The following is a 24,059-nucleotide window of genomic DNA, read 5'->3' as shown; positions in this document are numbered from 1 at the left end:
ATGGCTATTATTCACTAGGATGATTCCACGGCTCGTGTTGGAATTTTCATCGTCTTGAATAATAGCCATCATTATAAGCTCATTAATGAATGTACTATTCTTGTTTGAGTGCGGACAATACAAATTCAAACTCTGGACAAAATCACAATCTTTATACGCATATATGGTTAATGTAAATGACAACATTTTGAAACGAAATTGTCGTACACACATTATTATTCACAACTGTGTAAAGTTTGCAATTGATAATTTAGATCTGGATGTTGAAAATTTGATTCTAAAAGTATATGTACAGTTTACCGGCACAAGGGTTGGGACGTAGGCAGTAGGAGAAGGGGGTTGAGGAAGTCTCGATCGCCCGGGAAAAAACCAGTAGACTAATGGGCCAATTTCAAGTTAGCGAGGCAAACTGCACTTGTAGCGCAAATATTTGCAATTCTCTTGCAACGGAATTTACAACCCAATTTCAAGTTCAAACTGCCCGGGGAGGCAGTGCAGTTGCAAATTTGCTCTCGATCACGTGACAACTGTCATTAATTTTGCGGTGCGCGAATCATATTTAAAAATTTCAAAACCAAACGAAGAAATATAATGGAAAATAAAGCGTAAGTACAAAATGTTTTTAATTTATTTATCGCAGATGTGTAAAACGACACATTTTAGGGTTAAGAAAAGATCAAAAAATTTTAAAGTGGAAGAAACGGCTGTGCTTGTCGAAGAAGTCGAGAAGCGAAGGGCTCTATTGTTTGGTCCTCTCAAGGGTCCGAATTTAACTCAATTCCACCGGGACAGAGGATGGCAGCAGGTGGTAGACGCTGTCAACACTGTGGCTCCCACAGTACGGACGGCAGCAGAATTGCGGAGTAAATTTAAGGACCTGAAGACAAGGGCCAAACATAGAGTCAACGCGGTTAAGCGAGAGGGCCGAAAAACTGGGGGCGGTCAAAATGAAGCCAATACACCCCTTTCTGCTATCGATGCCAAACTTTCCCAATTTATTGGTGCCGATAGCATTGAGGGGATTGCTGGTGGAGTTGACCCCTTCAGGCGTCAAGGTAGGGTCACATAAGTAATATTTTTTGCACTTTTTATCATTCTACTTACAGTAATCAATCCCGGTCCTTCGACGAGCATAGCTCACATTCCGGATGTGATTATATTTGGTATGTATGCAATAATTGATATTTTCAGTTTCAGATATTTTTTCACTGTTTTTCCACTCGTTTTTTATGTAAAACAATTAAATAATAGTACTGAATATAATTTAGAACCCATTCCCGAAAGGCCACCCCTTGTAGATCTTCCGTCCTCATCCCTTAACCCGGTCGATACAAATGAAGGTATGTACATTTCGAACTACATGTTTTATTGATACACAAAAAATTAAATCACCAATAACATTCAGTCATAAACACATTCTTCATAAACATACGAAAACAATTTGGAATTAACAAAAATATTATGAACATAAAAAAAATAATTATAAATCTGTTTAAAAATCATAACATTAGAACTGTTTGTTTATCGGCCAGATCCCAATCCTGTAGCGAGTCCTGTAGTACCTCCATCTTCTACACCAATCCTAAAACCACCCCCACTTCCCAGACGAGGCAAAAAAAGGACAATCGAGGCGGTACTAAAAGAAGCTGAGGAAACGACATCCTTGCAAAGAGAAACCAACCAAATCTTAGGAGAGTTGGTTTCTGAAATGCGACAAACGCGGTCTGACCTGAACAGTCGTTTAGACCAATTAATAAATTTAAAAAAATTAAAACTAGAACTATTACAAGAGGGCATAGAACTCAAAAGAAAAAAATTAAATATAAATTAAAAATATATTGTTGCTGTTTTATTTTAATGGTTAATAAATGAAAATTATTAATCATTTGGTGTTTTTTTGTACAACAGCTTTTACTTTATGCAACTGAATATGTATCTGAAAAAAAAAATTGAAAGCATAAAACACATCAAAAAACCTAAATTATCGAGTGAAGTGTCTTGCAATGAGATCTCTACGAATGTCCATATAATTCCCAGGGATGGCCCCATGACAAGGCTGTAAGTCGTCAGGGAGAGGATGATCTTCGAAATCATCCACATCTAAATTGTACTGAATGCAAATATTATGCAGCACACAACAAGTAGCAATTATTTGACAGACCTTACCGCGTTCATAAGCAAGTGGACGGTCTAGAACACGCCAACGACTCTTTAAAACACCATTTGTTCTTTCAATTGGGTTTCTGGTGGAAATGTGCACAGAATTGTACAAATGTTCTGCCGGTGATGTTGCATTTGCCACTGGTGTCATAATCCACGGCTCCTGGGGGTACCCGGAGTCCGCAACTAACCAACCTTCAGGAAAAGTACCACCCTCTTCATTCCGTACAGCTGAATTTCGCCAGATGTATGAATCATGATTTGAACCTGGAAACTGGATTCTGCAAATAGCAGATGCAAATCGCCCGACAATTCGAACTTGAAATCGGTTGTAAATTTATTTGCAACGTTGCCATGGGAAACGTAGTTTGTTCCGGTTGTAACTCGACTTGAAATTGGCCCATTAGGCCGCAGTCTGACTGCAACCAGCACTAACCATCAACTACCAGCAACCGTCATCAATCACCATTAAATCACCTGCTTACTCATGATGACTATTTTTTAAATTATTCATCTTGCGAAGCAGCATATAAAAGTATTCGACCTGGAAAAATTAAGAAGGATCCCATCTAAGACTGTTGATGCACGATCCAGAAAAAAGCAAATTTTGTTCAAAATAAATTTTAACGATGAATTGAAACCACTACCGGTAAGTACAACGTGCTGTTAATCAAGAAGGTCTTGAAATATGTAGTAAACTATCCGAAACTGCATAAACAGAGACTGACTATAAAAAGGGTTTGCAAGTTGCCGCACTGCCGTTCTGAGACTAGTAATTTTTACTTTAACGTTGGGGCAAAAATTTTAAATTTCAAATTTGAAGTGAAGTTTAATAAATTCGCTTTCTTTCATTCAAAGTAGAGGTGTGCTTAGCGATTCGATGCATCGATTCAACATCGTTTTGTTGGCGAGTTTTTTCGAATCGATTCGCTGTTGTCAGTTAGCGATTCGAGGATTCGACGCAACGAAGGTTCGATGTTGAGTTGGATGTGGGAAGCAGTCAAGCAGTGGGACCAAACTAACCTAACTTTTAAAACGATAAAATGCCGCCAAAACGCACCAAAAGAAGTATTGCTTGGTTTAATATCAAATTGCCATTTGGAAATGAATACAGAAACTTTTGAAGAGTCGTTCCAAAATAAATTATTACCTGCTTTGACGGAACCATCAATAACTGTTCTAGACAATGCCAGTTACATAGTCGTTTGGAGGAAAAGAAAGCAACTTGTGCATAGAGAAAAGCTCATTTACAGACCTGGCCGGAATTCTATAACTTACATTTTAAAACGAAATGTTTTAAAAGCGCATAGCGTATAGCAAACATCATTGCGACTAGCACATCGTCTATCAATACATTTAGGTACCCATTCTGAAATGCCGTACGTTTATTCCATGTCGGTCTATTTTGAAAACGACATACACTGGCAACATTGAGAAATGTACAATGGGTTGCATACTTGAAGAAAGTTTCGGCAGAGAGTTTAAATGAATCGCAATGCCTATGAAATGTATATCATAATTCCCAAAAATGGCTTCCACAAAATAGTTATTTACACTATGAGAGAGGAAGGTAAAGCTTTTGTTCACGCGAATTGCATGTTCGTCCACGACGCGCAGCGGAGTGGAGGATGCAATTCAAGTGAACAAAAGCAGCCTTACTCTCGAGTGCTGTATTTGATTTTGTTCGATACCTGACATAACTGTAACATGTCTGTAACTTTATATTCCAAATTTTAAATAAAATTAAAATAAAATAAAGAAATCACATTTTCGGAGATCTGTTGCTATGGAAAAAAATTAAATTCAAAATAAACAAAGTTTTGTAAAGTCAATAAAGTGATTGTGTACACGTTGTGGAAATGGATTTTGAAGAATTCAATGTTCCTGAAGATGTCCTGGAAGAGGCAAGTGCCGCGAAGTACCAAATGATGCCTACGAAATCAAAATTATGATACCAGAAAGAATTGGAACTATTTACACAATGGTAGACGGAGAAACGGATCAAGGAAAAAGACGAAAATGTGATGGCATCTTTTAAATGTAGGAGCAGCATGAGCGCGGTCGTGATATTCAATGTTGAAGAGTACCTACACTGTTTATACCGAGTGACTATAAATGATTGAAAATTATTTTGTTATGTTGGTAACACATTTGAAATCTTTAGTTGGCAACATCGTTGGCATGACACACGCAATTTTTAAAATTGAAACAAACGTCAAAAAAATATAAACCGACAATGTACTTCGTGACTTAACCTAACCTAAATAGAAATGATTGACAGATGATGCACGAGAAGACTTGCACTACCAACTGCATCAGTGTTGCCAATCCACTATTTTCCTTCAATCATTTATAGTCACTCGGTATTTCAAAACGTTGACATCTCCAGGTAAGAGGTTTTTTAATAAACTATTAGTCGTTTTAATATAATAAATGGTATAGGTTCAGCAGTCTCACCTCCTCTTTTATCAGCCTGCAAGTTTTTCAAGAAACGATGTTTGCAAGTTTTTACTGAAAGCGGCAGACCAAGAGTGGATCCTTCAGAAAGTTGTACTGATGATGGGCATATTCGATGGCTGTCATTGTGATGAATTATGTAAAATGATGAATTGTTATAGTTATTTAACACCCTCCACCACCCAGCGGCACGGCAATTTTGCCGGAGTACATACACTATTACGGATAATACTAAACTCTGTCCACTCATAGATTGCTTGACATAAATGTTACTAAAAGTGTTCGCTCTACGCTACAACAAATAGATTCGGCGCGAAATTTAAAAAATGGAAAGAGCAGGTTTACACGTGATGTTTTATTATTATTCTGCATGTTTGCATTTAGGAAAGACGAAAGAAAACTTCAGTATAGTAAGAGTAATACATTGGGTTTTATTAATACAGGGTATTTCACGAGTGATAATGTGCCTGACGGAATTAAAAATGTAAGGCACAATTCATTTTCTAATTTCCGAAAAAAGCTGGCTACTGAAATTAAAATATCCAGCTTTTTTCGGAAATGGCTAAACACAAACAAAAGATTTATTTAAAGCATGAACAAAAATGACCTCTGAATCATTTTCGATGTTTGTAATGTCACTTAAAGTGTTCATTATGCTAGATTCTTGAGGCACGCACTCACTTCACAAATTCAAAAAAATCAACAAAAATCGCAACGGAACAGGTCAAAACAGCAGCACGATCAAAACTAATAACTTTTAAAAGCAGAGGAACGCAAAACATAGCTCTAAAAATGAAAAATCGCAAATCTAAATGCTTAAACCACTTGACAGCACTGACAGTTTCAAATTTGAAATGTCATATAATTTATTTTTCGCGTGGGTTTTATAAGAACCAATGAGAATCAGTGGCGCGAATGTTTCAAGGTATTACCAACACAATCTACGATACTTTGATAATATTTTAATGTTATGGTTTGGGGATATTGTTATCTAAGGATATTTAAAAAAGTGCAATCTATCAGTGGACGGAGTCTATCAAGTAATAGTGCAGTGCTTATCAACATAATTACCGGCGTCTCGCCTCCACATTTTGACTTTTTTGTGTTTTATGTTCTGTGTCAATGTTAAGGAATTTCCTCACGATGTGACGTGAGTATAATAATATACCTTTTTGAATTTCAACCACCAATGTGTTCTCTAAGTCTAAGTTATTATTGGTATGTAATTATTTCCAATAAACAAATTCTTTTGCATAAAAGCGAATTTCATTTATGCGTGAGTGAAAGTGCGTGAGTGAAAGAGAATGAGCGAAAGTGAAACCTTCACTCACTGGTAACCATGGATACAGACCCACTTTCTAGGGAGGTATCGAACAAAAGCATTATTCGTCTTTACAAAAGAAAATGGTGTTGGAGTTCTTTGAAGAAAATCCTACGTTGGTGAAACAAAAAATATCAAATCAATATACTAGTGGTGATATTAAAAGTAAATGGGTGCAAATAACAGAAACGTTAAATGCTACTCCCGGAGAAAGATTGGAGAAAGGTAAACACAATAATATTTTCCATTTAACAAATTAATAACTTTGTTACATGGATCTAGTATTGTCAGTTGAAACCAGCCGTTAGCACGGCTGGATTTTTTCTTTTGGGAACACATGAAAGATACTGTGTATCACACACAGTTCCCGAAAATCCACAGGTGCTCTTGGATCGCATACATGCCACTAGCGCAACTGTGACTGGTCCGATGCTTGACAATGTGCAACTGAATATCCGAAGACGTGCAGAAGCTTGTATTGCACAAAATGGACACAACTTCGAGCACATATTGTAGTTTTAGTTTGCTGTTGATATTACCTGGGTTTTCTTGTTTTTATTCTGTATTTTGTTTTTGAATCTTTTTTTATTATTGCTAATAAAACATTACCTAACTTTGCCTACTACCAAACATGTGCTTTCCATAATTCATAATAAATAATAATGTTAATATAACAATAATAAAAATATACCTACGTAACATTTTGTTAGCGTTTTAATGGAAACAGTTATTGTTAGAGCATTGTACCTATTAAGGTATTATCGTCATATTGCTATGGTTAAAATGAGGTAATTTATATTATTTAAAATATTACGCAAACAGCGATGCCAAATTTCCAACGATTCAAGCTTCTGCAGCTGCAAAAGTAGAACTGATAGAATTTTTTAAATATTTTTTCTTCGTTCGGCATAACCTTCTGTATGATGGGTATGTAGATTGTACGCCATTTTTGGGACAGCCTGTACATCACATTTTGTGATAAATTTAACATGGTGTCAGATGGTTTTAAGACAGGCCCACGAAAGAAGTGGCATGGTGCAAGATCAGGAGATCTGGCCGGCCAGTTTGTGGTACCACCATGTCCAATTCAGCGATTTGGAAAAGCTTAGTGTCAGTGGGTTCTTCATCAATTGCAGGGTCAACCTCATTTTTCAAAATGTCTAAATATGTTTGTGAATTTAAATTTCCTACTACCCCAAATGGCCCAATTATTTGATTATTAAAAATACGAATACCAGCTCAACATTAATTTTGTGGGGGTATTTCGCTCTTGATTGATAGAGGTTCTAACAGTTCTTCTAAATCTTCTACATCTTATTTTCGTAAACTGAACATCTTTATAAATTTGTAATCAGATAATTCAAAAGCATTTTCTATATTATTGATCACGTTTTGTATCAATATTTCGTCAAAATTAGCGATATCAGTGTGATAGCGAGGGCTAGCAATAGAGTTCGAGACTGGTTAATATTTAACTCTCGAATTGTTTATAATATTTTTTCCACTCTCAGTTATTTTGAATTGCATAGATTCTATTTGATTAATTTATTTTAAATATTTTAATAAAATATCAGTATCTCTGTTGCCGGTTGCCAAGGCTTTCATTACACAAAACGTGAAAATTAAAACCGTCGTAAAAAAAAAGAAATGGAAATTGATGAGACTGCAAACGCTGCATGTTCCTTCTTTCTGCCTAAGAAGTCAAAGGAACGTTATCGGAAGACGTATAAGTGTTTCAAAGAATGGTACCAGAGAAAGAACGTTACTGACTTATCGGAAACAACGATGCTGGCATATTTTATGGAAAAAAGCAATTCACTAAAGTCGCCAGCAAGTGTGTGGTGCGAATATTCAATGTTAAAGTCTACATTGAAGACAACATAGATAGTTCAAAATTCCCAAAACTATACTTATTTTTTTTTATAATCAATTGTCAAAGTGTTTGCATGTTGGCACAAGTGATTGAAAACTGCAATGGTGAATTTTACAATGTGGATTGGCAGCAGTGAGTTTAATAATTTTTGACAGTTATTAAACGTCATTGGGTTTGCGGAAGAGATATCTTTGCTTTGCGCGCGTTATCAAACACGAATTGAATATTAAACAAGAACTGAAAAGTTGAAAACTATTAAAATGAATTCACGGAAGAAGGGTACAGGACAATCACTGTCGGAGCGAGAACAAATGGCAGTGGTTCGCTATTGCGAAGAACTGAAAACAGAAAAACCTGCGATGTTGACTAAGGAAATTTGTGATCGAGCCTCACATATATTCAATGTATTTATTATTTTATTATGACAAATGTTTTCCAATTTTTTTCTATAAATAATAGCCTTTTAGATTCATTCAACGGCTGCTTTCAAAATAATAAACGAATTTAAATCCATTCATTCAGTCAAAACTCCAAAAAAGAAAGGACGTTGAAAATTAACTATAAAACTGATCCAGCTTTGCATTACATAAAAGAATTGTCTAGACAAATACATGCACTTCATGCAAAGAAACAATACTTCACTATCGACGACCTTCAACAATATGCTAAAAATATCACGAATCTGGTAAATATATTTTTGTATTTCTGGACGAAACGTGGGTCTATGAACATGGGAGCCAGGTACGACAGTGGGTGAACGAATCAGATCCACTGGGTGTTCCACAGAGACTTGAAGGTGAGGGCAAAAGATTTACAATTCTGCACACTATTAAACTAAAAGTGATGAAAGTGCCTGATTTATCAACGAGCAATACATGATATCCTCTCGAACGCCAGCGAGTGAGGATAGTATTGAGAGTTGAAAAATAGCACTTTGATCACGAATTGTGTATACTATTTTTTCCAACATTGCTTACTCTCGTGTCAAAAATGGATTACTCCCTAGGATTTAGGTATATTCGTTACTAGGTTGCCATAAATTTGGTTAGGTTGGAGGCTATGTGGTTTATGGTGACAAACAAAAGATATCCCAAAAATGTAAAACAGCAAATTAATTGTAACAGTTGCAAATGACTAATTTCTCAATTTCTCGCTAAGTTATAGATGATTTTTCGTTTCACAATCAATTTTGGTTACTGGCGGCATATTTATTTGGATTTAATCTTTCAATTCAAAGTAACCAACCTTAGGCATTCAAAATAACTTTTGAAAATTCTAGTTACACAACGTGAAAAACGTTATTTCCCTAAAAGTTCGAATTCTAGGGAGTAATCCATTTTTGACGCGAGAGTATGAAAATGAGTCTCAATTTTAAATTTCTTTATAATTATTTTACTCCCCTATTTTTTGAATTTTCCGGATCTGGAGTTTCAATTAATGCAAATAACAGTGTTTTAAATTTGTATATTAATAATTAGGTTGTACGGTACTTGCAGTACCTAGGGTTTCTGTGCCGACCATTGCGCGCCCCTATGTACGGGGGTAGCCACCCCCACCCTGTTTCAAAATGTAAAGTGTAGTGAATAAGTAACAAGTACTCAAGTAAGAACAAAACATGTAACAGCTCGAGACAAATGGTCTTGACACTCCATCTTTTGTACATTTGTTGTAAATAAATGTATATAGAAATACAGTCCAGTGTATCAAACACCCCACATAGGTCGTAGATTGTTAATGCAGTAGATTGTTAAATAAAATTTTCTCACTAGTGAGTTTACTTTCTCCATTTTCCTCACTAGTGATGCAAACGCCTACTTTCCTCACTAAATTGAGTGATGAAAGTATCATTTTCATAATCGATGTTGGAAATAGTTATTTACACTACGAGAGAGGAAGGTAAAGCTTTTGTTCACGCGAATTGCATGCAATTCAAGTGAACAAAAGCGGCCTTACTCTCGAGTGCTGTATTTGATTTTATTCGATACCTGACATAACTCCTTAGAAAAGGAGTGTAACTTCATATTCAAAATTTAAAATAAAATTAAAATAATAGCTATTTATGTAACCAGTTAGGAAATGCGTTATTTTGTGTAACGAGTGGAATATTTGCGGGACGAGCGCAGCGAGATCCCGCAAAATCACACGAGTTACACAAAATTGCATTTCCTAAAGTGTTACATACAAGATTTTTTCTAATTTTGACAAAAAAAAGTTTCTTCAAACGTTAAACGAAGTAATGAATTTCATTAATAATAAATTATTATTGTGTTAAAATATCAAGTAGGTAAGTAGGCACGGTTATTTTGCTTAAAAACAAAAAATATGACAGTGTCAAATTGATGATACAATAAATTTTTCCTAACCAGTTAGGAAAGATTTTACTTTTCGTAACCAGTTACGAAAAGTGTGACGTTTCCCAACGTCAATTAATTTTGAAAAGTGTCACTTTATATGTCAAAATTAGAAAAAATAAATAAATCACATTTTCGGAGATCTGTTGCTATGGAAAAAATAAAATAAAAAATAAACAAAGTTTTGTAAAGTCAATAAAGTGATTGTGTACACGTTGTGGAAATGGATTTTGAAGAATTCAATGTTCCTGAAGATGTCCTGGAAGAGGCAAGTGCCGCGAAGTACCAAATGATGCCTACGAAATCAAAATTATGATACCAGAAAGAATTGGAACTATTTACACAATGGCAGACCGAGATCAAGGGAAAAGACGAAAGCAGCATCAGCGCGGTTATTCAATGTTGAAGAGTACACTGTTTGTATTTCAAAACGTTAATATCTCCAGGTATCCAGGTAAGAGGTTTTTTAATAAGCTCCTTTTTGAAAACAAAATGTAGAAACTATCAGCCGAAAAAAGCTACAACTTTTTCAAGAAACGATGTTTGGAAGTTTTACTGGAGCGGCGGACCAAGAATGGATCCTTCATAAAGTTGTCGTGATGAATTGTTATACAGTGGCCATAGGGTTTTACAAGCTACATTTTTCAACTCCCTGTTAACTTTTGTCCTCATGAAAGTATTCAACCCAGTTTGGTAGTAAAGTTGTGGGATATGATAATGTACCTATTGAAACAATTTCAATTTAATAACCAGAATCAAGGAATAAGTTAGCAAAAAGACATTTTTTGAATTCCGTTTGCTCCAATTTTAAATTTTCAGTAGGCTAAACTTTCACCTGACATTTGTAATTTTGATATGTAATTGATTGTGTAATTGCTTAACTGCCTCTGGAGGCCATTTTGAACATTTCATTTAATTTTTATTAAAGTAAAGAAACTTGTTATAACATAAATAATATTATTTATATAAAATATAATAAAATGTAAAATATTAATGTTCACACTATTTTTTGCAAATAACATTTTATTTGTAAATTGTCTATTACAACCATTTAGGTATTACAAAATGTAGTAAACGACTAGATAAAAAATAAAAATTTGTTACACAGTCTAGGACTGGTTTACAAATCTATGAGGGGCATGATGACCAACTCAATAGATCGGGACCAATGGCTTAACGTGACTTCCGAATCACGAGACAGAATATAGCCTTTTTTGATTTTGATTTTTTTTTTTTTTATTTCGCCCTGGGTCGGAATTGAACCCGCGACCCTCGCGTCCCTGAGCTGAAACGGACTCCCTTAGGCTATATTATGTTTAATCTAAAAACAGCACTAGGTTTTGTAATTTTCACAAAAATAAAAGTTAACAGGGGGTTAAAAAATTAGCATGTAAAACCCTCTGGCCAGTCTTAAAAAACGCACTGTATACGTTATTCACGTTGAATTGAACATTTCAAGGTCAAATAATTTTGCAAATAGTGACATGCAGGTAAATACCGTTCGCGTTGGATTGAGCATTGCTAAATTCGCATTATGTTGGTTAGCTGCATGTCACTATTTACAAAACATAATTACAGAGCCAAAACAAAATTATGTATTTGACCTTGAAATGTTCAACTCCACGTGAATAACGTTTAGTTATTATTGGTAGGTATGTAATTATTTTCAATATACAAATTCTTTTTCATAAAAGCGAATTTCAATTAAAGTCCTCGTCTAGAAATAGTCAATTTTGACTTAAATTGTAAATCATTTTACAATAGGACAGCAAACCGTCTTATAACTACCATAATACCCTCTAACTTTATTGCCCCTTTGTTGTGCAGTGCCGACTCAAGGAAGAGCAAACATCAGGTAAAGTAACAGCCCCTATTTATTTATGGAATTATTTATGGTAATTATAAGACGATTTTCTCTCCTATTGTACAATGATTTACAATTTAAGTCAAAATTGACTATTTTTCGACGAGGATTTTATGCGTGAGCGAAAGTGCGCGAGCGAAAGTGGAACCTTCACCCACTGGTAACCATGGATACAGACCCACTTTCTAGGGAGGTATCAAACAAAAGATAATTGTGCTGCACAATCTTTTGGTACTAATAACTTGTAAATTCTTTAATATTGCGAAACGGGCCCCAGTAGACCCTTCGCTCTTTTCTATGGGTAAGTTCTCTGAAAGTTCGCAACTTACCTAATTCCAGTTGACAACTACTCGTAGGTACCTTTGGAATAGAATCTAACTGTAATTCGGGACTGCTCCACTGCTCTATTTGAAGCGGATTTGATACTTATCATCCCTTATTAGATTCACTACATACCGTGCGGTGACTTTAGTTAACCGATATCTCTTTTTAAATTCAATTTCTGAAAATTCGTCCAAAGAATTTTTCCTTAGGCGATAAGTATATCTATTTTCCGGACGATCAATATTCATATCCTTGTTAATTAAGTCAATTTCCTCCAAAATGTTGTCTAAATCGGCCATTTTTTGGTAAATGTCAAGTTAATGAAAAAATTAAACATCACCTGCTGCTTAAAATTTTATTTAAAAATAACCACCAACGACAGTCGTTAAATACTTAATTAAAGGGAAATCATAGGTCAAAATTAAAGACACATCTTTTTAAGTCCTTAGCGACTGTCTGAAGTAGTGTTGCAACAGACCTCTGCTTCTGCTTCCGCAACTGCGGAAGTTCTGCACACTTTTTCACATCCGCTTCTGTTTCTGCTTCCGCATTTTTGTATCGGAACTTTATCGAAACTTTCCAGAAATGGCGTGATTATTGGCACGGGGTGCGCGGGCGAGGTGGGGCGCCTAGCGAGCCTGTCTGTACTTGCGACTTGTCTGATCTGATTCACCTGATTGTTTTCATTTCTTTCTTATTACTTATTAGTTATTGAGCTACGCTGTGATCTCTCTCCGCCTACGTAAAAACTAAAAAGCGTTTTCTTGCTTACAAGTGTATTACTAATAGTAATAGTGAATACTAATTTACTATATTGTACTTATCTCTTATTTAATATTTTGTGTTGTAACTGTAACATAAGTTAAAAGTGAAACAATGAAACTAAAATCAAGCCCTATTTGGAACTATTTTGTTGAGATTAACGATTCAAGTGCCAAATGCAAAATCTGTGACAAAGTATATTCGCGAAAAGGGCGCACGACTACCGCATTGAAGAGTCATTTAAAATCATTACATGCCGAGAAGTTTGCAGAGTTTGAGAAGATAGATGAATCTGTTAAAGTTTCATTGAAAGCCAAAAAACAAGAGGTAAGTTAATATTTATATAAGTGCTTATAATTTATAATATAGGTACTGCTGATGCAAAGCTGTTTTATCTCAATAATTTTCGTCTTGGTTGTTTTGTGAGATATTTAGTTGATAAGTAATTAAGTATTGATTATTTGACTACTATATTACTTAATAATTTAGTGTAAATTTAATAATTACAAATAGAATATAAGAGATCGTCATGTAATAAATTGAACAATTAATAGTACGTACTTAATTTTTTTACTTTTGTGTTCGTATTTGATTTTTTGAGGTTCCTATTTTTACCGTAGCGTTGTTCTAGGTTTCTTTAACTCCGGCCGAAAACGCTAAAAAGCAACTTACATTACAACAAAGTCTGCACTTTAATGATTATTGGGATTCATCACATCCCAAATCTCAACAAATGGATCGTATGATTGCCGAAATGATCGCCCTCCAGAATTTATCGTTTAATTTTGTCGAGGGTACTGGTTTTCGCAGAGTAATGAATGCTGATCTTCCAAAATATAAGTTGAGAGGACGTGATTTTTTTTCTTCGCATTTGTGTGATTATTTGTACAATAAATTGGCAAAGAAAATCAAAGATTTACTTGCTGAATTTGAAAAATTATCTTTCACAACTGACTTATGGTCTGATCTTCATTCTGGAATTTCATTACTTAGTTTGACCGCTCATGGAATTTCAAATGATTTTCGTAAAATCTCTATAATTCTGAAATGTGAAGTCATGCACGGGCGTCATACAGGTGATGTAATATCGACAAAATTTGAAAAGATACTTCAAGAATGGGGCATAAATCGTCAAGCAGTGCACTGTATGGTCCGTGATCGTGGATCTAACATGATTAAAGCAATGCAGTTGTCAGGCTTTGAGAATGTGAATTGTGCAATTCATCAGATCCAACTTTGCATTCGAGCAGGTATTGATTCACAAGAGTGGCTCCAGGAACTTATTGTCAAATTGAAAAAAATTGTAACTCATTTCAATCATTCCTTAGTCGCACGAGACGAGCTAACAAAAATTTAAAAGGAACGCCTTAATCAACCTGCTCTCTTTGTTATTCAGGATTGCCCAACACGTTGGAATAGTACATTCTACATGATGGAGCGATTTGCAAAGCTCAAGGATTCGCTCGTTTTGTACCTAAGCGCAAATCCAATCGCGATGATCTCCCCTGAAGACTGGATAAATGTTCAAAAATTTGTACAAATAATGCAACCATTCGAAGAAATTACTAGAAACTTGAGTAATTCTCAAGTCAGCATTTCATCAGTTATACCATTAATTGAAGTTCTTATGACCACTTTACAACAAGAAGAAACTAAACCTGATACTTCAGAACAATTCCAAAATTTTACAAGAAAGTTACGCGATGAATTGAATTCAAGTACGAGATTTGGAGACCTGATGAAAGACGATAAGTACCCAATTGCGACATACTTAGACCCGCGATATAAATCAAAATTTTTCAATAACGTCGTCACGGAGCAAGTTGAGTCCAAAATACTTAATTTGATAATGATCAGAACCAAAGATACAAACGCAAATCAAGAAGATGATTGCAGACCTTCTACTCCTTCTAGCCCCAAAAGGGCCCGAATTCAAATTGAGCCTTCAACAAGTTGTGCATTACAAACGTTAGAGTCCTTGTTAAACCCGAATGAAGACCAACTAGACCCAACAACTACCGATGACAATAGCGACAATCTGCGTTTGGTGTTGCAGTCAAATATACTAGAATACCAAAAAGAGAAAAGATTACCGCTGCAACAAGATCCAGTAAAGTGGTGGCAATCAAATGGGCATAAGTACCATCATATCGTGCCACTAGTGCGGCAGTATTTATCAGCTCCGCCCAGTAGCGTAGCCAGTGAGCAACTATTTAGTGGAGCTGGTCTCGTATATGAAGAACATAGAAATAGACTGCGCGGAGAAAAAGCAGCTAAACTATTGTTTGTGAAATATAATTTGCCATTAATAAATTTCGAATATTAATTTAATAAAAAATTATAAAAAATTGTTATTTTTTATAGTATTTATACTTCCGCTTCCGCATTCGCTTCTGTTTCCGCTTCTGCAAAAATTTACTTTTGACATCTGTTTCCGCTTCTGCTTCTGTTATGACACTTCCGTTGCATCACTAGTCTGAAGTCTTGCCGTAACAGTTAAGTATGTGTTCAGTTTTATACCTAATTTGTGAATCGTTTCACCTTGCTTTGCTGTAATTTTAGCTCAGAGTTTATATCGCTTGGACATATATGCCATTCACGATGTTTTGGCATAAGGGGAGGCTATGATTTGACACACTGTTTGTTTTCTGTCACCTAAAATGTCTGACATGTGGACCTATCAAAAGGAACATAACATGTTGCCGAATTTCCCGTGGTCATAATTTCGCGACTTGATCGAGCCTGCTAAAACGTTATCTGTCAATAAATTACTGACAAATTAATAGATACATACTTTCAAAATGCCGAAAATTATTAGCAAGGAAATTAAGGTCGCAATAAAAAAATCCTACATCCAGTACAAAAAGGATTTACCAAATTTAAGTCGTGATGATATTTGTATTAGACTGCAGAACATGTTTTCAGTAAGTTACAATGAAGGCAAGTTCTTTTTATGTATAAATTAAATTGTAGGTGAGCACAAGACAAATATCACGCATAGTGAAGGAAGAATTTGAAAATTTAAGCACGTCATCCTCTGCCAAAAGAGACAAAACTGACATTTTTACAAATCACATGTTCAGGAAAGACCTGCAACGACTTATTTGGCAATATAATTCAAAAAATGAAGTTTTCACATTAGATGATCTTTTGGCTAATTCGCGAGAAAATTTAGAGTTTAAAGGGGGGAGAACAACTTTATTCAAAATTTTGAAATCAATGGGATACAAGTACAAAATGGTAAACGGTCGCAAAATTTTATGTGAATTGAAACATGTCGTTGCAGCTAAAATTACATTTTTAAGAAAATTTTTACAGTTTCAAAATTCTAGTGAAAATTTTACATTTGTGTACCTTGACGAAACTTGGATTTATCAAAACGGGTCGCCAGTTCGTCAATGGCTACACGAATCAGATTTAAAAAGTAATCCACGCACAATTAAAAATGAAGGTGGAAGGTTTACAATTTTACATGCAGGATGTCAGTTAGGTTTTTTGGAGGGATGTGATTTATTGCTAAATTCAAAAAATAATGATAGGGATTATCATAAAACAATGGATGGTAACTTATTTCAAAATTGGGTGATTAATCAGCTTATTCCTGCTTTGACTAAGTTAGACAGAAAATGTGTAGTGGTTTTTGACAACGCGCCTTATCATTCGGTGCAGCTGGACAAACCATCCACATTTTCATCTAAAAAAAGTCAAATGCAGGAATGGCTGATTAATCACGACGTAGAAATTGAGCAAAATTTTTCGAAAAAGCAACTATGGAACTTGATAAAGCCTTTCAAAATTGTTAGTAACCGACGATATGTAACGGACGAGGCATTGAGACAACATGGACATGAGATTCTGAGATTACCCCCATACCATTGTCAATACAATCCAATTGAAATGGCATGGGGGTTTTGTAAGTCCTATTATAACAAGCACATAACTTCGCGACCCTCGTCTAAGGACAGAGTTACGAATTTATGGCTTGAGTCTATTTCGAAATGTACTCCTGAAATGTGGCAAAATTTTTGTAGACATTGTAAAGAACTTGTTTCGGCAGATTGAGCAAAATTAATGGGAAATCTTTCATTTGAAAACATTCCTCCTTTCATCATTTCATTAGGAGAATCTGACTCGGAATCTGGGGATTTTGATACAGATAATGATGATTCAGAATTTTCTAATGAAATTATGGAAGTTGAATAGTTTTGTTCTTTTTTGTCAAGGATACGTGTGTAAAAATTTTGCGGAAAGATTGGAATAAAGTAAGGTTTAATAAGTAGCACGAACCTCATAACTAGGTACCTACTTACCTAAAAAAAATTATACAATCTAGTTCTAGGAATGTTTTGGTTAAATCAGAAATTTATTGTGAAGTTACAAGCTGGTTGGTTAAGACGCTGTGTAGGTAGGTGATCTAAGTGGTGCATAAACTAACAGCAGCCACTTCATCTTTCAGTACCGGTCCCTACTATTCTGTATTCTATAATAATATTCAAGTCAGTTTTCTGCTTTGTTAAATTGGATCAAAAATGTGTGGCGAGTAGCAAAACGGCGTCTCGACCAAAGCACCATCAACGACAAATGTGGCAAAATTATTGGTAGCGCTTTGACATAAGTGGTAAGTATGCTTTCCTAGAGCAAAAATACATACCTAATAATCGATTTGGAAATTGTTTTTTTAATTTTTTTTTAAATAATTGGTAACGTTGAACTGGTGGATTTATTCAACCTAACCCTTCTTTCCAGATTACAATGGATATTGTTATGCATTCTGGATTTGTGCGCAGCAGGTCATGTACATGATCTGGTGGAAAAGTGCTTACAAATTAATGGAAAAGTGATTCAACAAGCTTTAGTGACAGATAAACTTTACAGTGTCGAATTGATTGTAATTATTGTAAAGTAGGTATTATACCTATTAAACTATTTTGATCTTGAATAGTGAGTATTTTTTTCAGCTCCACAAAAAGAGAGAAGTGTCAGCTGCATTTTGTGAATGCATTGCTGGAGTAGCAGGATTCTGCAAATATATAAGTGCAGTTGTTATTGCTAAAGCGCTTCTAGAAATAAGTGAGAACAGAGTCAATTGCTTTATGGATGTAATTATTCTTGGTAAACCCACAGACGGCTACCGCCACTTGTAACCCCCACTAAAAATATCTCCAAATTTAGCCTGAGTCCCCCTCTGCTTCCAAAAAATCGCAACATCTTCACCTGCTGCAACGGGTTTTAAACAGTTTATGGTTAGGGATTGATACCCAACTGTCAGGCTGCAATAAAGCAATTGACCCTGTTTTCACTTATTTCTAGAAGCTCTTTACTAATGATGAAAAAGGTTTGTCCAAAACAATTTCTTCAGTGAAACAAACCAAGCTCATCACAAAGAGTGCAAATGAAATATGCAATTGGGGAAAATTTTGAACAGATGTTTTGAGTTGAAAAAACATATAAAAGATGTATAAATATAGATTTTTACACTTTAGACCTTATCGATACATTAGTGATAGAAGTGTTGAGCACATCTCAAAAGAATTACCTAATAATTATAATATATTTAAAAGATTACCTACCTAATACACTTTCATCATTAAATGTACCTACATGTGTTTAAATAAATCATCAGGAATTTTTTGTAAAATTCGATAAATTTTAATTTGTTTCCAATAAAATGTTTGAAGCAGAATTTATCATTTTTGTTTGGGGGCTATGGTGTTCCATCCTCAAATTTAAAAACCAGAAAAATATTCAACTTGAATTCTTTTAACCCCTTAAATCCATTCTTTTTTCGGTCACTTTCATAATTCCTACCATAAAATTTCACTTCTCCCGTCGTATTTGCGTAAGTATTGTGCCAACCAACAATACTCTTTATGGGAGGTACGAGAACGGTCTTAACCTTCCATGGTTGCAATAACAATTAAGATCACTAATATGAACAAGCAGACTCAAGTTTACAAGTTTTCTTGAATAGGTACCTACGATGTAGGTAACGGCACAGACCATCAACAGAATTAAGACTTTCAAAACCCGTATAAAACATGGGAGACACTGACAACACTAGCGCTGCTCTAGCGTTAGGCCAAACTAAATTACCGAATTTACTCGTTAATCCGATCGGGAATTTCCGTTTAAAAAGAAGGTTGATTTGAATATTAATTAATGTCATCAGTAATTTTGAATTTTCTAATTTCTGTCAAGGTTTAGTCAATAAATTTTATAAATTGTTCTACAAAATATTATTATTTGGTAAGTTATCTTTTTCTTTTTGAAAAAGTATGAAATATGGTTTTTCAGATCGCAATTTCGTGAAAAATGAAACATAAATGCTTTGTAAACAACAAGATCGGCGATAAAAAATAAACATTTTAATTTTCAACAATTAGAAGAACAAAGGAAACGATGGATAGAAGCTTTAGGTAAATGTTGCACCACCCTTTAAAACAGATAATGTCTTTACTTGGGAGAAACATTTTAGCAACAATTTCTTTACTCAAAAAGCAAAACTCCATAAATACGCCCTACCGTCGATTTTTCTCCGTGAAGACAAAACAAACTTCAATAAACAATGTTAGACCAGCTGAACAAGTTGAAAATTCTACGATTACTGAAAATCCCACTGTAGAGAATCTAATCCTTCCTGTTATGCCCAAGGCCCAAAATAGACACCCAACAAAATCTTCTAGTGTGTTGCAAGTACTTGAATGCAAGAAAGTTAGTAGTCTTACTGCAAAAGGTAGAAACATTTATTATATGGACCGATATCAGCAAAAAACAATTTCAAAATTAAAAAATCTTTTGCACGATCCTAACATTATCTCCAGAAATTTTAAAAGTTAACGCAAAATCAAATTATTGAACTAATTCTACCCTTCAATTCAGTTTCACTCGCCTTTTAAACTAGCCTACTCATGCCCAAAAAATCCCAATTTACACACAAACTCGTTTAATGAACTACTAATTTGTTGTATATGTTAGAATTTGTATTAAAATGTTTAATACTTAATTAGTCGTTTTTATTTTTTTTAGATAAGTATCAATTTAAATTGAAAAAAAATAGGCAACTAGGTATACAGAAACTAGTCAGATATGCAACTTGTTATACATTAGTTTGGCCTAACGCTCGGGCAGCGCCACTTGAGCGAGTCACCAAAAATGTAATCCCTCTTGACAGTCTTACTATAGTTTAATCGTCTGTGGGTAACGGTTTCAAGCGGCCACCCCAATGCTTTTGCTGTTAGTAAAACTGGCAACAGTGCACTAGACGATGACAATATTTATAACCTCAAACTTATAAAAACATAACCCAATTCAACAAACAGCTTTTCTACCAACTTAAATGCCAATTTTCCATAGCCTCCCCTTATGCCAAAACAACGTGAATGGCATATACGAATCGTTCCCTTTTATGCCCTAATTTTTTCCACTTATTTCAAAAAAAAGAAACGTGATTTGCATAAACCCTAACCTACCAAATTGGCTTCGCAGTAATATGTTTAAAGCAAATGACTTACTCTGCCGTTGTCTAATGTTCGTTAGACGACTCTTGATTCCACATGCCTACTCCAGGACATTCAAAAACCTCCAATGTTCACTAGGTCGGTTCATATTGGAAACTCTTTTTAGTAGGTATACCTACAGGTATTTTCGAGAATGACTTAATACGTAAATCCAACACATTCAATCAACAAAGCGCAACAACACACTCAACTCACTGCGTTCTTATCACTTCAAAACTTTACCACCATCAAATATTTATTGAATGTCTATCTCAACTCGTTTGTTGGTTGTTATTTATACTTCGCCACCCTGACAACATACATTATAAACAATAAACTGCAGTGCAGTGCTGCGCGCGCAGAGCGCACCACGATTTGCTGCGTGCGCAGAGCGTACCATGATATTAACTTAGAGCGCAGCCGCGTGTCTATCAACCGACGATTGTGATTGGCCCGCAGTTTAGACGAGTACCAATGAAAAATATTACTAGAATTTAAGTTTTTTTCAAAGATTGTCGTTTTATAGTCTGTAGGGTCGTAGGAAAAAACATAGTTTTAATTTTATGATGGTTGTTTTTTTGCTATATGATCCCGCTCTGACGACACCCCTAGTCAAGACAGGGAATTGTAATAGTTATTTACGTAGGTATTAAGTGGTATGTACCTATTGGTTAAGAGCGGGGGCAAACAGCTCCCTTGCTCGTTGTAACCCTTAACAGAAGTAGTTTTACATCATGCTAAATTACTCTAAATATTACATTTTAAATAATTGTTGGAATAGGTATTCGGGATTTCAAGGGAAATAATAATTATAAAATCATCATTACCGTTGTCACTTTGCAACGCATAAACAAACAGTCCCAGTTGTCTAAAATTCAATAATGGAAAACCAAAACGATGTAATTACAGCAAAAATTCTGACTCGGGCTTGAAAAGCAGAAGAGAAATTCCTGAAAATGAGAAATTCCTGATAAATTCTAAATGCAGATACGAAAAGGAGCTGGAATGTTCCAGCGATGGGAAAAAAATCGTCTGGAAACCATTTGTGAATAGGGTATAATAATGAATTGATATGATATTGCCTTAATTCCATCGACATACAGCTTCACGATTATAAATAATTTGTGATGCAACCAACAATACACGTCCCCCATGCAGTGTTCTACCCAGGGTGGTTCTACATAAGACTTTCCAGCCTAATGTCTCGGTTATTTGCCAATGGATATTTATGAAAAGGAGTGCTTCCGTTGCCGGCGACGGCAACCTAAAAAGTATCGTAGCAGCGCCGGCACCGGCAAAATAAAATTATGGTTTGGTAACCGGCAGAGCGTGCATGAGCGCATACGTTAGTGCAACAGTAGGTAACGTAAAATACCTACTTTACTACTCCTATACACTTTGTTTTTAATTAGCATAATCTGAAAATTCTGGCATGTAAACTACATCCATTTTCAATATACTATGGCGGACAATAAATTTAGGCCGGCAAATTTCTGAAATTTCAAAAAAGTCAATGCAAGCGACCATTTATTGTCATTATGACTGATGTGTCAGTTTCTCAAACTGAAGGTTTTCAAGCTGTTTGGCGTTTCCTTTGCCTTTTTCGTAACTTACAGACCATGACGCACTAGCATAACTGATTTGTAATAGCACTTCTCTCTGGTGCACGCTTCTTTTCCCAATTTTAATTTTGATTACGCTGTCACGATGACAAGAATGACAAAAATCGAAAATGGGGTTAGTTGAACATAATGCCAGCTTCACATTTTGATGTCAACTCAATGACAGGCCGGCCTAAATTTATTGTCCGCCATAGTACATTACTGTTAGGGAATTTTCTTTTTTTGTATTGCAATGAAAGTGTTTTATTTTTTCTAATATTGAACATTCAAAGCGGGCGTTTTGAATTTGTCAAAAAATTTGACACTGTCAGATTATAATTATTGAAAAAAAAAAAACTATTAAGTAGCGATATCATGGTGGCCACAGACAGTGTTTTAAAGAGAAAATGCCTCACTTTAGAGATAAAACAAAGTGTTCAGTGATGTTTTAAAAGCATTTGGGAAGTAAATGGTCCAAATTTGGGTAGGATGCCAGTTTACCGAATGGTTGGGGAAATTTTTACCCTAAGTTGATAAATCCACTTTTAATTTAAATTGATCTATTTAAAATGTTAGCTTCAATCTCCTACAGATATCTGAAGGAAAAGTACGGAGTAATTTCTGGATCGGGTGCACAGGCACAGAATGGAAACGACGCACGATGGAACAGTGAAAAATATTTGCGCCGTTGTGGGTTTTTTGAAGTGAAACTTTTTGAAGTGAAACTTTTTATGGGAGGGGTTTGAAATTCTGATCGGCAACCTTTTTGTGTGACGAAAAGTGGTGGGGGTAAACACTGTCTCGCACAACGGTTGCGCCAATATTTCCATCTCACTTAATTTGGAGTTTATGTACAGTGGCGGCCATTAATTTGAAAACATCAAGATTTTTCTATTGTAAATTGTTTGTCACTTTGACAATGTTATTGACATATCAATTTTGACAATAATTGTTTCAATTTTACGTCGATTAAAAATACCGAGAAATCTAACCGAAACTCAAAAAATGCTGGCCATCAGCAAACTGGAAGAAGGTTGGAGCCTGAGGCGCGTTGCGGCAAACCTAAATGTAAGGCATAGTTGTATTTCTAAAATAAAAAGGAAGTGGGCACTTTACCACACAATTGCACGCGCTGTTACGCCAAGACGTCCTAAAGTAACAAATGACGAAGAGGATGCAGCTTTGGTTGACCACATCAACCAAAATCCGTTTTCTAATGCTGTGGAGGCCCGCCAAATTGCAAATTTCTCTGGTTCAATAAGAACTGCCCGAAGAAAAATAAGAGCAGCTGGCTTGGCTAGTAGGAGTGCTGCCAGAAAGCCTTTTTTAACAGAAGCACTGAAAGAAAACAGAGTTGGATTTGCACTTCAACATTTGAATGAAGGTCCCGACTTTTGGAACAAAGTTGTGTTTTCTGATGAAAAAGTCTTCAAGTCCTGTTATGATGGCAGAATCCGTGTGTATAGACCAAGAAATTCAAGATATAGTGAAAAATATACACACAAATTGCACACCAGTGGGAAGTTCTCAGTAAACGTATGGGCCTGGATTAGCGCGGATGGTCAAGGCGCATGCTTCAAAATTAAGAAAAGGCTGACTGGTGTAGTTTATAGAGACATTTTAGAAAACGTAATGTTACCAAGCGTAACATAAAGGTTTATCGATGGGAATTTCGTCTTTCAGCAAGACAATTGTCCCATTCATACCAGCAGAATAGTGCAGGATTGGCTACGGGTCAATAATATTGACCTGTTGGAGTGGCCTTCGCGTAGCCCAGACCTAAATCCTGTGGAAAATGTATGGGGTTTAATGGTGGAGAAAATTCGTTCATGGAATATGGTTCCCAGAAA

The 24,059-nt window shown here is 35.3% G+C and overlaps 3 long non-coding RNA genes across 3 annotated transcripts; 2 read left to right on the top strand and 1 right to left on the bottom strand.

Moving 5' to 3' along the window:
- Positions 1–396: 396 nt before the first annotated feature.
- On the top strand, positions 397–1,218 carry LOC138130749 (uncharacterized). The gene is made up of 3 exons (XR_011159641.1): positions 397–605; positions 664–1,055; positions 1,107–1,218. It is a non-coding gene; the product is annotated as an uncharacterized lncRNA (long non-coding RNA).
- A 603-nt stretch (positions 1,219–1,821) lies between these two features.
- LOC138130756 (uncharacterized) lies at positions 1,822–20,927 on the bottom strand. Its single transcript, XR_011159642.1, has 2 exons — positions 20,624–20,927; positions 1,822–2,704 (listed from the first exon to the last, which is right to left on the bottom strand). It is a non-coding gene; the product is annotated as an uncharacterized lncRNA (long non-coding RNA).
- LOC138130763 (uncharacterized) lies at positions 15,742–18,795 on the top strand. The gene is made up of 2 exons (XR_011159644.1): positions 15,742–16,036; positions 16,086–18,795. It is a non-coding gene; the product is annotated as an uncharacterized lncRNA (long non-coding RNA).
- Positions 20,928–24,059: the final 3,132 nt, after the last annotated feature.

The sequence above is a fragment of the Tenebrio molitor genome, chromosome 1, assembly GCF_963966145.1.
Source record: "Tenebrio molitor chromosome 1, icTenMoli1.1, whole genome shotgun sequence".
NCBI classification, from domain to species: domain Eukaryota; kingdom Metazoa; phylum Arthropoda; class Insecta; order Coleoptera; family Tenebrionidae; genus Tenebrio; species Tenebrio molitor.
This window is presented reverse-complemented; position numbering and strand designations above follow the sequence as displayed.